Source organism: Condylura cristata, unplaced genomic scaffold (assembly GCF_000260355.1).
Source record: "Condylura cristata isolate star-nosed mole 26May11 unplaced genomic scaffold, ConCri1.0 scaffold00014, whole genome shotgun sequence".
Classification (NCBI taxonomy): domain Eukaryota; kingdom Metazoa; phylum Chordata; class Mammalia; order Eulipotyphla; family Talpidae; genus Condylura; species Condylura cristata.
The window spans coordinates 39,062,344-39,073,159 of record NW_004567115.1 but is presented as its reverse complement, the minus strand read 5'-3'; the positions used below and the strand labels follow the sequence as shown (position 1 = coordinate 39,073,159).

At 43.4% G+C, this 10,816-nt stretch overlaps 1 protein-coding gene across 2 annotated transcripts in view; it reads right to left on the bottom strand.

Annotated features, from left to right (window-relative positions):
* Nucleotides 1–10,816, bottom strand: part of IRF2 (interferon regulatory factor 2) — an 80,581-nt gene that overhangs the window by 68,168 nt on the left and 1,597 nt on the right. Inside the window, exon 1 of one of the 2 annotated variants that reach the window (XM_012725005.1) lies at nt 10,557–10,759. The exons of the other annotated variant lie outside the window; for it this stretch is intronic. The gene's annotated coding sequence lies outside the window, so the exon portion shown is untranslated. Of the gene's footprint in view, nt 1–10,556; nt 10,760–10,816 lie in introns of those variants that run through there. 2 annotated transcript variants of the gene reach the window in all.

The following is a 10,816-nucleotide window of genomic DNA, read 5'->3' as shown; positions in this document are numbered from 1 at the left end:
GAACAAAGGACATAGGTGGACATTTCTCCAAAGAACATACACAATGGTCCATAAGTACACAGAAAGGTGCTCAACCTCACGAATCACTAGGCAAATGCAAATCAAAACCACAGTGAGATACAATTTCACCAATTAGGGTGGTTCTTATGTCAAAAAAAACAAAACTATAACATGACAATTTTTGGTGAAGATGTAGAGACACTTAGGATGCCTTGTGCATTACAGGTGAGAATGTAGAATGGTTCAGCCACTCAATCACTGTGGAAGAGCGACAGGACTGAAAGGGCTGACATCAGGAGCTCGACACATACTTTTACATCAGTGTTCACTGCAGCAGTCCCCACTTGTCCAAATGGCAGTCACTCCGGTGCCCAAAGTGAGTGCTAAACAAAACATGGGCCATGACTCAGTCGATAGGAGTAAAATTCCCACATTCTCTACAACATTGGAAAACATTTTGCTACATGAAATCAAAAAGGGCATAATTCCCCTCCCATGCAGACCTAGAGTTGGCAAATTCATAGAAGCGAGCCTGCCCAGGGTGAAGGAAGGGGGGTGAGCAGGGTTATTATTTCATGGGTACAGAGTTTCTGTTTGAGATGATGAAAAAGTCCTGGCAATGGCTAGCAGTGATGGTTGCACAACACTGTAAGTGCACTTAATGCCTCTGGATTTTATACTTAGAGATGATAAGAATGGTCAAGTTTTTTTGTTTTTTGTTTTTTTTTTAAGATTTATTTATTTATGCATACAAGCACTGGGGTACAGGTCAGAGGTGCAGGGGGTGAGAAAATTCACCAGAGACAGAGTGGGGAGCAGAACAGGCAGAGTGACGAAATACACTGCTGAGGGGAGCAGCGGGCCGGACAGGCGAGATCTGCCATGCCATGTGGGTCACCTCCCTGGCTGGGAATTGAACTCATGCTGCAGTAGCTTGAAAGAGCTTCATAGTGCTGTGCTTTAAATCACTGCACCACCAGGGAGGACCCAGAATGGTCAGTTTTATGTTACGTGACTCTAACCACACACACACAAGACCCTAGCACACATTTGTGAATTCATTATTGGCTACTCCTGCTGCTTCAGTCTGAGGACGGGTTTACAGCGTACTAGTCAGTGTCTGCAGTGCAGGAAAGGGAAGTCTACATAGACACGACCATGAGGTCTAACCCATACCAGCTTTCCTCAATGACAATGGACACCAGAATTCAGAGAATTACAGAAAAGTAGTAATACCACAAAGCGATATGATGCTTTATAGCTAGTATAGGATTAAGAATCTGTCTTTAGAAAAAGAAATATATACAGGTGGCCAAAAGTTTGTCACATTAGTACTGTTTCCCCTACAATCTGAGAGCCCAGACGCAATCTAAGAGGGATATGCAGGTACCTAAAATCACTTCTGGAAATGTGGATCTTCTTGCCCGGCTGCTTAATCCTGCTTAATATAGTGAGATAAATAAAAACCTGAAGGCATATGGATCATCAACCTAGCTAATTCAAGACCAAGTTGATAGCTTTTCTACCTTTCATACCTCCCTGTTAAATAAGTGACCTACCAAAGAAGTCCACAGTTTCAGTGATGTTTTCTCCTCCACCCTACCTACCACACTGTGACCCTCCGCAATCTGCAACCAAAGGAAAAAGTCTTAATGCAGTGAAGCACCCAGAAGAGAAGCAAATCCTCTCCTATATATTAAATTCTCTCTGATTTCACGAATCACCAGCATGACCACACCCAAGTGTGGAAAGAGCAGTTCATCTCCATTCCCTACTTTCCGGCAGGCTCCCCAAGTTTCCACTTTCATTCTACAAGGGAAAGAACAGGAGCAGTACCATGCTTGTTTGTCCTTGGGGGCACCCAGAACAGCACAGTCCCTCCCACCCACCCAGGGCATCCTCTTGGGGCAACAGCCTCATGTCTGAATTCTCTGTCCCCCACTCTGCCTTGAGGACCTTAATTTCAAAGTTCAGCTAAGTGGTGCAAAGGAATGACATCTTCCCACATGAACAATACCCCCACATCTCAAAAAAAGAGTCAATAAAGACTCATCTTCCGGATTATTATTTTAAGGTGAGATTATATTTTCCTGGTCTTCTGTCAGTTGCAAATCCCCAAGCCTACTAGAATTCACATAACATTCATCTGCAGTATTTTCATTGGAAGAAAGCAATCAGGGAAGCTCTGACCCACTGAGCAGCTGGGAATTTCTTTGCTGAAGATTTGGTTTAGTCTTTATTTTTCTAGCTGCTGGCCCTGCTAACATGATTCAGTGAAGGTCGTATTTAATCTTGCAAAGAAAAGCTACCTAAGCAGTTCTCAGTGAAAATAAATTGCCTTGGCTCTATGGCTAAGTCCGTTGCTTCAACCCAACAATTACAGTCAAGACAACAAAAGAAGGCAAGTGTAAAACACTGTACTTGATTTCAAAAGCATTTCACCACATGTATGTCCTGGGTTGAAAGTGTTTGTTAATAACCAAGTTACTGTTAATAACTGAACTTCTGAGAAACTAGCAGTTCCCAAACATGTATCTCCAGTTTAACAGCAAATACAGAGGCTACTTACACAGAGCAGAAGGCATCAGGCTCATCACTTAAACTTAAAATGTCCAAGAAACAGACTGATTAGATTTTTTTTAAAAGTCTAGAAACAAAGGCTTCTGTGGAGCCCTTAGTACCAAGTGACAAAGCCTAATGCAAAGTGACAAATCCCACTGTTTATGTGCTAAGTACACATTCGTTACATTTCTAGCATGCAAGAAACCTGTGCCTCCCATCCTGCACTGGAATTCAGCCTGCTGAGCTAACCTTTGCTTTACAGTTGAAAATCAAATCAACAAATATTTATCTAGTTCTTGCTGCGTATCAAGTACCGGTGGGAAGTACAAAGAAACACGACACTACCCTACCTCTCAAATAACTGACCCACGTAGGCAAGCCGAGTGGAAAAGTACAAGTAATCAACCATTTTCCTAACAATTTCGAGGCTAGAAAAGATTCACACGGGACTGGCACAGCCACAGGCTGCTTCTGAAGAAGGTCAGAGCATGCTATTCCTGTAAGTTGGAAAGACCAGGTGAGGTGGGGGAGATGGGGGAAGGATAGGGCAGTTACAACTCCAGCTGTGCCATCTTCAGTCCTTTTAGAGTTAGTCCCTACATTACAACTTCCCCAGGTATTTCTCTTCATGCCTTGCCTCACTTCCTAGTCCAGCACCATTTCATCTGTCACCCACTGGCTACTGAGCACTTAAAATGCCATCAGGGTGAATTAAAGGTGCTGCTGAATTCAGATTGAATTCTGAAGATCCAATATGAAAGAAGAGAACATACGTGATCTCCTTAGTATTCTTCAATTTAATTACATGCTGAAATGATACTTGGAGATACTGGGTTAAATAAGATATTAAAATTTCAACTACCTTTTTAACTTTAGAAAATGATTAAATACTTATGACTCACCTTCTATCGGTATCAGACCAGGCTGTCATAATCAATGCTTTGTGTGTGGCTGTGCTTTGGTATTCTGCCACTAAACTCATAACCCTTACACCCAACCCTATTTTCATAACAATCCAAACATAACTCCAGTATTTTTAAAGGGATCAAAGTTACTCTAAAATGCTTCAGATATGGGCCCTCCCTGGTGGCGCAACAGGTTAAAGTGCAGCACTATGAAGCTCCCCACAGCCACTGCAGTCCGATTTGGATCCCTGGGCCAGGGAGGTGACCCACATGGCGAGGCAGACCTCTCCTGACCCACCCTCTGCCTCCCTCAGCAGTGTACTTCTTGATCTGCCTGTTCTGCTTCCCACTCTGTCTCTGGTGAAGCCTCTCATTCCCCACACCTCTGGCCTATACCCAGTTCTTGTATGCATACAGAAATAAATAATGTTCCTAGATTCATCAATGCTCCTGGGAAACACTACAGTCACCTGAGCTATAACAAAGTATGTGATAGGAAGACAGAGAACGTATATGGTATAAAAGTAGGGAATGTTTGAATCCACTTACGCTAGAAACATTTTACTCTTCAAATACTGTACGAATTAGATCTAGAAACATTAGTCCAAACAAACTGCTCCAATGCAAAAGAACAATTAAATGTGTTTTATCTTCTCGATTGAACTAGGTCTCCAGGTAGCAAGCTCTATCCCTGTAGGCATATCCATTTCTAAAGGGATGAAGCCCAGACCTTGGGGACACCTCACATTCCAGAAGGTTCCCATGAGAGTCCTGGATCCTTTCACACCATCTCAAGGGAGCAACAGTGGTTTCTCATTGGTTAGGGGTTTTGTGGCTTGTTTTTGTTTTTTTCTTCCCTCTCCCTCTCCTTCAGCTACTCTTCTAGTAACTGGCCTGACCCTAGTCTAGAGTGAAACCAGAAGCAGCTTCCATGAGTTTCTGAAGTACCCGAGCATGGTGGTGGGACCAACACTGTGACTCTGCCTTCCACCTGGTGGTGAATTATCAAGAAAGAATACTCTTCTCCTACGCAGGGGTCTTGTGCCCCGACAGGACACAGTTGTGACGTGGGGTAACATCTCAGACCCTCCGTATTTCCTGACTAACTAAACAGCATGACCCAACCTCACCAAGGAGCCGTCACACTCTGTATCTTCAAGTAACAAGAGCTACGCGGTGGGTGCTGTCTGGGGTTGGGTCTGGGGCCAGCGCCCAGCCACACACACTAAGGCACCAAGTGCTGGAGAAGGGTCAGGGCCACGTGCTACATTCTCTCCAGCATGCAAGGTGCCTGTCCTCCTCTTAACATTTACCAGAGGGAAGGTCACAGAGAACATTTTGAATTATCGTCAGAACTTTTCAGGTTATAAGAGCAATCATGCTGTGGTACTGAATTTTAAAAGTACGAAAGTCATTGGGAGGAGAAGTCAAACACCTACATGCCCACATCCAAATGTTTTCTTCCAGATATGCGTTCTCAATGATGTATAACCAAACACACACATTAATATAAAATGAGGGTCAGGATCTAATGTCCTCTTTTTCTCCATTCCACCCATATTGGAAATATTTTCCCATCATTAAATACAAATCTGAAAAGCTACCTCTACTCACTGTCCGGATGTGCCATAATTCACTTAACTGTGTTCCAACTGCGGGGTATTCAGCGTTTCACTGTGACACAAGCTAACTCGATAAACGCCCTTCCCGAAGTCTCTGTCCCCTTTCAGGTGAGTAGACTGGTAGCAGAGGAATTGCTGAGACAGAGTTCGCCAGCTTAAGACTTTAAAAAGGTAATACCAGATTGAATCCAGAAAGTTTATTTCCATGTACAATCCCCAAGACGGCGAGCTTAGATTCCCAGCCTGGGCAAGAGCGGCCCTGTCTTCACTGCTGAAGAAAGCACAGCAGTGGCTCGTTCCATTTTCCCATTCACCTTCTACCTCCTGAGAAAAATAAAGCAGAAACCAGCATGGGTGTTGGAAGGGGTGGGCCAAGGAGTTTTTACAGTACTGCGGATAAAATAGCAACATGGTCCTGCCTCTTAGGCCACACTGCCTCCCTCCAATGATAGTTTTGATTGAGGTAAGGCCTCAGGTGTGATGAACAGCCTCCACCCTTTCCAGCTAACAGGACTATCTCTCAGGTGGTTCAACCACGCCTACGGCTCCCAGCCTCCTGCTTACTTATCTAGAGTAGAGTGATGTCTCCCAATTTTCCACAGAAGCAAAAGGCTTAATTCCAAAGTCGGAAGTAGAGGGCCCTCTGGTATTTCAACCTTTCCTTAAGACACTATCAAGTAACTACTCACTTGTTCCCACTATTTCTGAAACGCTCTTCCACGTTTGTGTTACTTCTTTTCTCTCTCTCTCACTCAAGAATTCAGAATCTTCTGTACCTCATTCTCCTTCACCACCTCACCCTCCAATTGTCCCAGAGCAGTGCCCTCTTGTTCTGCCACTCGCCACACTCATTAAACAACCCATTCAGGCGTTGGGCTACTCGCTTCTCACCATTGTCCTTAAACTCATCTTCTTCAGGAATTCCAGGGTAAGGAAAACCCAAAAAAAATCTCTCTTCAAATATAATGTTTGATATTATTTGAACTAAGACAATTTGTATGCAGTTCCTTCTTCACTTAAAATGTCAACCACATGAGGAATGGGAAAGTCGGTAGGATTCTAAATGCACAGGGCTGAGACGATGTATTCTATCTATAAAGTGTTTCTCTGGGTCTATACAAACCTGACATTTATAGGCTCGATAAAAACATTAAATTGTAAACCCTTCTTTCCTCTGATCACATCAGGTGTGCCATTGTCAAACACCACTACATAGCTAGCCAGACCGCTAAGTATGCCTGAGAAGTAATTCCTTGCAAGAACTACATAGCAAGTAGTTAACTCCCAAAAATACTTGTTTAATGGCAACTGGACAACCTTTCATCACACAAATTCCTAAATTAAGGTAGTCTGTTGGACTAAATTGGTCTTGCCCTTGAGATAAAAATGCTTAGAATCCAATATCAGAATGACCACACAGCCTTCTGTTTCTTATAACAAAGAGGACTTTGAGGCATATACAAAGGGCATGAGTGAGATGGAGACGTCTGTGCTCAACTCTAGTTCCTTCCTGCTTACCCAAGCTCAGTATTAAGAGCTAGAAGCCCAAACAGAAACAAACAAAAGCCAAGCCCTAAGTGGGACCCTAGACGAAGAGGTATACCCACAAAGCAAAGTCCTTCCACCCTCGTCATACTGGAAGAGTCAGGATATCACCACCATTACGCTAACATCATTTTTGGTATAAGTAAGGTCAATAGGGACAGAGCCAACAGAGAGTGACCAGGTAGGTCCCACGCAGACCCCTCTCTACAACATGGAGCAGGCATCTGGCTTGCTTTCCTATAAAACAAGGCCTCTGAGCAAAGATGTGGCCCTAAGAAGAGATCATTGATTCAGTGGTTTTCCATCTTTGTTCTGCTCACACACCCGAGGGACACAAGAATCCAGGACACCAAGTGAGTGACAGTTTTGCTCTAGGGGACAGAGTCGAGGATTCATAGGGTGGGGAAGACAAGGAGAGGAAGGAGCTATGGACAATCTCAAATCTGAAGGTTCCAGCGTGTTGCTAATAGACATGGCCCATGGGATCCCCTTCCCCAGGGATGATGGAAGCATGCACTCCTATTTCACAGACCCCAGAAAGGGAAATGTTCAGAGTTAATAAAAGAGCCAAAAGTCACTTCAAGGTCTCTGCACACTTGAGCTCAGGCACCTTCCACTCCACAGAGCCTTCCACATAGTTGGTGGCCAACACATATTTAATAAACACATGAAATAAGGAGGCAATATTTGTGCTCCTTTAACAAAATAATTGCCTGGGTTACCGTAACAGTTCATATCATGGTTTGCCTAGATCCCACCAGAATTCAAAATGTACTGATGGGAACAGAGAGACCCTTGCCTAGTTTCAGAACCTCATAAAGTCTAAAGAAAAATGTGTTTATCTAAAGAAGAGCCACCCAGGTTTTCTGAAACATCAATTTCCCTTTGACTGGAAACCAGCCACTAGACTGGACGGTGCTGGTTTTCAAGTGCATCAGTTCTGACTATGTCTTACAGGCTTCTATGTAATAAAAACAGTCATCCATAGTCTTCCTAAATAAGCAAGCTCTTTCAGGGACACTTTATTAAGTGATAGAGCCAGTGAGGGGAAATTAGCTAAAGGAGTCCTTGAGGGGGTTAAAGCACAGCACTAAGAAGCCAAAGCCACTGCAGCATGAGTTCGATCCCCGCCACGGAGGTGACCCACATGGCTTGGCAGACCTCTCCTGACCTGCCTGCTCCTCTTCTCAGCAGTGTACTTTGCCAGTCTGCCTTTTCTGCTCCCCACTCTGTCTCTGGTGAAGCCTCTCACCACCCCTGCACCTCTGGCCTGTACCTTAGTTCTGTATGCATAAACAAATAAATCTTAAAACAAAAAAAAGGAGGGAGGGTCCTTGAAAGCAGAATGCTGGTGCTGCCTACACCCCCAGAGATGGTCTCGAGGAGGCTGAGACAGGGTTTCTGTTCAGCATCTGGCACCTGTGGGTGGGGCTTCCTGCCTGGGTATTTCCTTTGGTGTTCCATATAAAATATTGGCTTTGGAGTTTAAATGTGTGCCTTGTAGGTAACATACCACTCTCTGTTGGAAAATCTAGATTCAATCAAGCCTTCTACTCCCAGTCCATCAGTCACTCCCACCACCGGAGTCACTCTTCAACGCTGCCTCAGGCTAACACAGGACAGAGTGCCCAGCACATTCAAGCCAAAAGGAGGGCTGCAATGGGGCAACCACAGCACAAAGCCTGGGCCCCACCATGGTGTGAGAAGGAACACCCGGTCCCACAGAGGCAAAAAGAACTGTTAACAGTAACTGACATTTCATAATACTTTATTTTTTTAGCTATTATTTTATGCACTTTTGTGAAACACATAGTAAATATATACTAGCTATTATATTTATTTTCACATATTTCTTTTACATATATAGTACAGGGTGCACAGCAAGTTCTTAATAAATGTAAAATACTACTCTCAGGAAAGGACAAGTCTATAATACCCATTGTATTGAAGAGTTTAAAACAATGATGAAAATTCAGACTAGGCAGAGTGAGGCTTGAGAAGATCTTTTTTTCTGATAGAGTGAAAAATACATTGGCCCAATTGCTGTTATTTGCATACCAGTTGGTCTCCATGGTTACCACCTAACTTGCCACAGGAAAAAATTTACTGACAATGTTCTATTTCATTGTTAAACACTTTGAGGCTTTACATAAAATAGTTATTCCATGTTTAATTCCTTGCCGTTATTTATATGCTTCCAAAAGTAACATCCCTTTTTGCTGAAATTCTGTAAGAAAGTCAATGTTTAATCCAGTCAGGATTTCCTAGCTTTTTAATATTAATAATAATCTGACAGCATTGAGAATGTTAGTGCATTTACAGATGGCTGTAATTTATGTTTCCTTCTTTCATACACAGTGTCTCATTTGTCCCCAAACGCGACCCTATGAGGTATACAGTCAAGTATTATTCTCATCTTCCATGAACTAACCCCAAACAGTAATCACTGTATTTATTTTTCAGTTGTGTATTGTCAGCCTACCAACTAGAACACAGTCTCCCTACAGGGTAAGGAAGTTGTCACCCCGTTGAATCCTCAGCCTAGCACTTCATTTGGGACATAGTAAGTGTCTGCTGAATATTTATTAGTGAATAAATAGAGTCCCTTTTCTGCCTTACCCCTTTTTTGGTAGAAAACACATAACAGAACCATGTCCCAGATACCCCCCCCCATTAGAATTCAGTGGTCTGTTCTCCATCAATGGGAAATTGTATAAAAATGCTCTAAAAACAAGAGTTTATACTCAATAAAACTAAAAATAAAAGTACAAAGTTCCAGTAAACATAGGGAAATCGATGCACATCAAACATTAAATACCCAGAGCTCCAAATTTTCCACTACTAAGTATAAACATTTTTAACTAGCTTTGGTATACTAAATATTTGCCTCATAAAGTATTTCAGAAAGCTGAGTAAAAAAATGTGGGGTTGATAGAGTTGTCAGTACTTTAGAGTAACCAATTCTTAGCCATAATTTGTCTCCTCTTTACAAACTCTTTGGCTAGAATGACATTTTTACAGGTCAGTTTGAAATATGTGGGTTATCTGTAATTTTTGAGGATCAACAGAAAAAAAGACAACGCACTAAGAATGAAATATGCAAATGTTTAAGTTAAGAAACAGTTACAATATTATCTTGGATCTAAGAAGCCAAAATCTCACCGCTCACACAAGCAGCTGTTATAAATTACAATCACTCATTAATTACAGCAACAACCAGACTTTGCCACATCAATCAATCGATGTTCCAAGGTCACCTCTTAGATATTACCTGCTTAAGTCATAAATATTCCCTCTGCTGACCTTTCCTTAGAAAAGGCCAGTTTTCCAGGATTTTTTAGAATTTTTTTACTTCCACCCCTTCACCCCCAGAAAAAGAATAATGGTAGGGAGGGAGGAAGTAGAGAACCCTAAATCTGTGCGGTGTGAAATTTAGCAGGGATCACCTCTGGGTACTAAGGCTGTGCATCTGTCTAACATCAAGACCATCCATCTTGCATGGTGTCACCAAATCCCTTAGGTCTGCACCTGTCCTTAAGCACCAAAAAGTGCAGGCTGCTAAGTTCCAATGTTTTAGCAATCGGTCTGAAAACTAATAAATGACAGCAACCTTGGTGATTCCTGAAAATCCACAACAGGAAATGTAACTACCCTCCACCCTCCCTAGCCATTCATCAAAAGCAGACGGAGTCGGAGCAACAGGGAGGTCAGTGGCAGAAGGCAAATGCCAGCGCTTTCCCTCACTTAAAAAGTCTCTGTACTTCTTACTCCGTAACCAAGGACAAGGAGTACGATCCACTGCCCAGACCCGAGGGAGAAGACGGAAGGGGGAAGGAGAGGATAAAATGTCCCCAAGTTCCAAACAGCAGGGGATTAAAAAAAAAACAAACAAGCGAAAGCCATGCCGCTAATACGTGCCAACCTCGACAGCCCGTTCCAGGGGTCACATTTATAGCTGATCACCGAGGATCCTGCCTACACCGCCTGATCCGGGCTCCTCACTGGTGCTGGAAGACGGTCTTTGCGCGCGGCTGGTCCCTTCTCCCCTCTAAAGGGGCAAAGGAGTGAGCACGGATAAAGTGCCCAGACCTAGGGCCAAAGGGCAACTCCGGGGTGTCCCGAAGAGGGAGGATGAGTCCCACCCCGCAGCCCGCCGCACTTGGGAAGGCTTTCTCGCCCCTC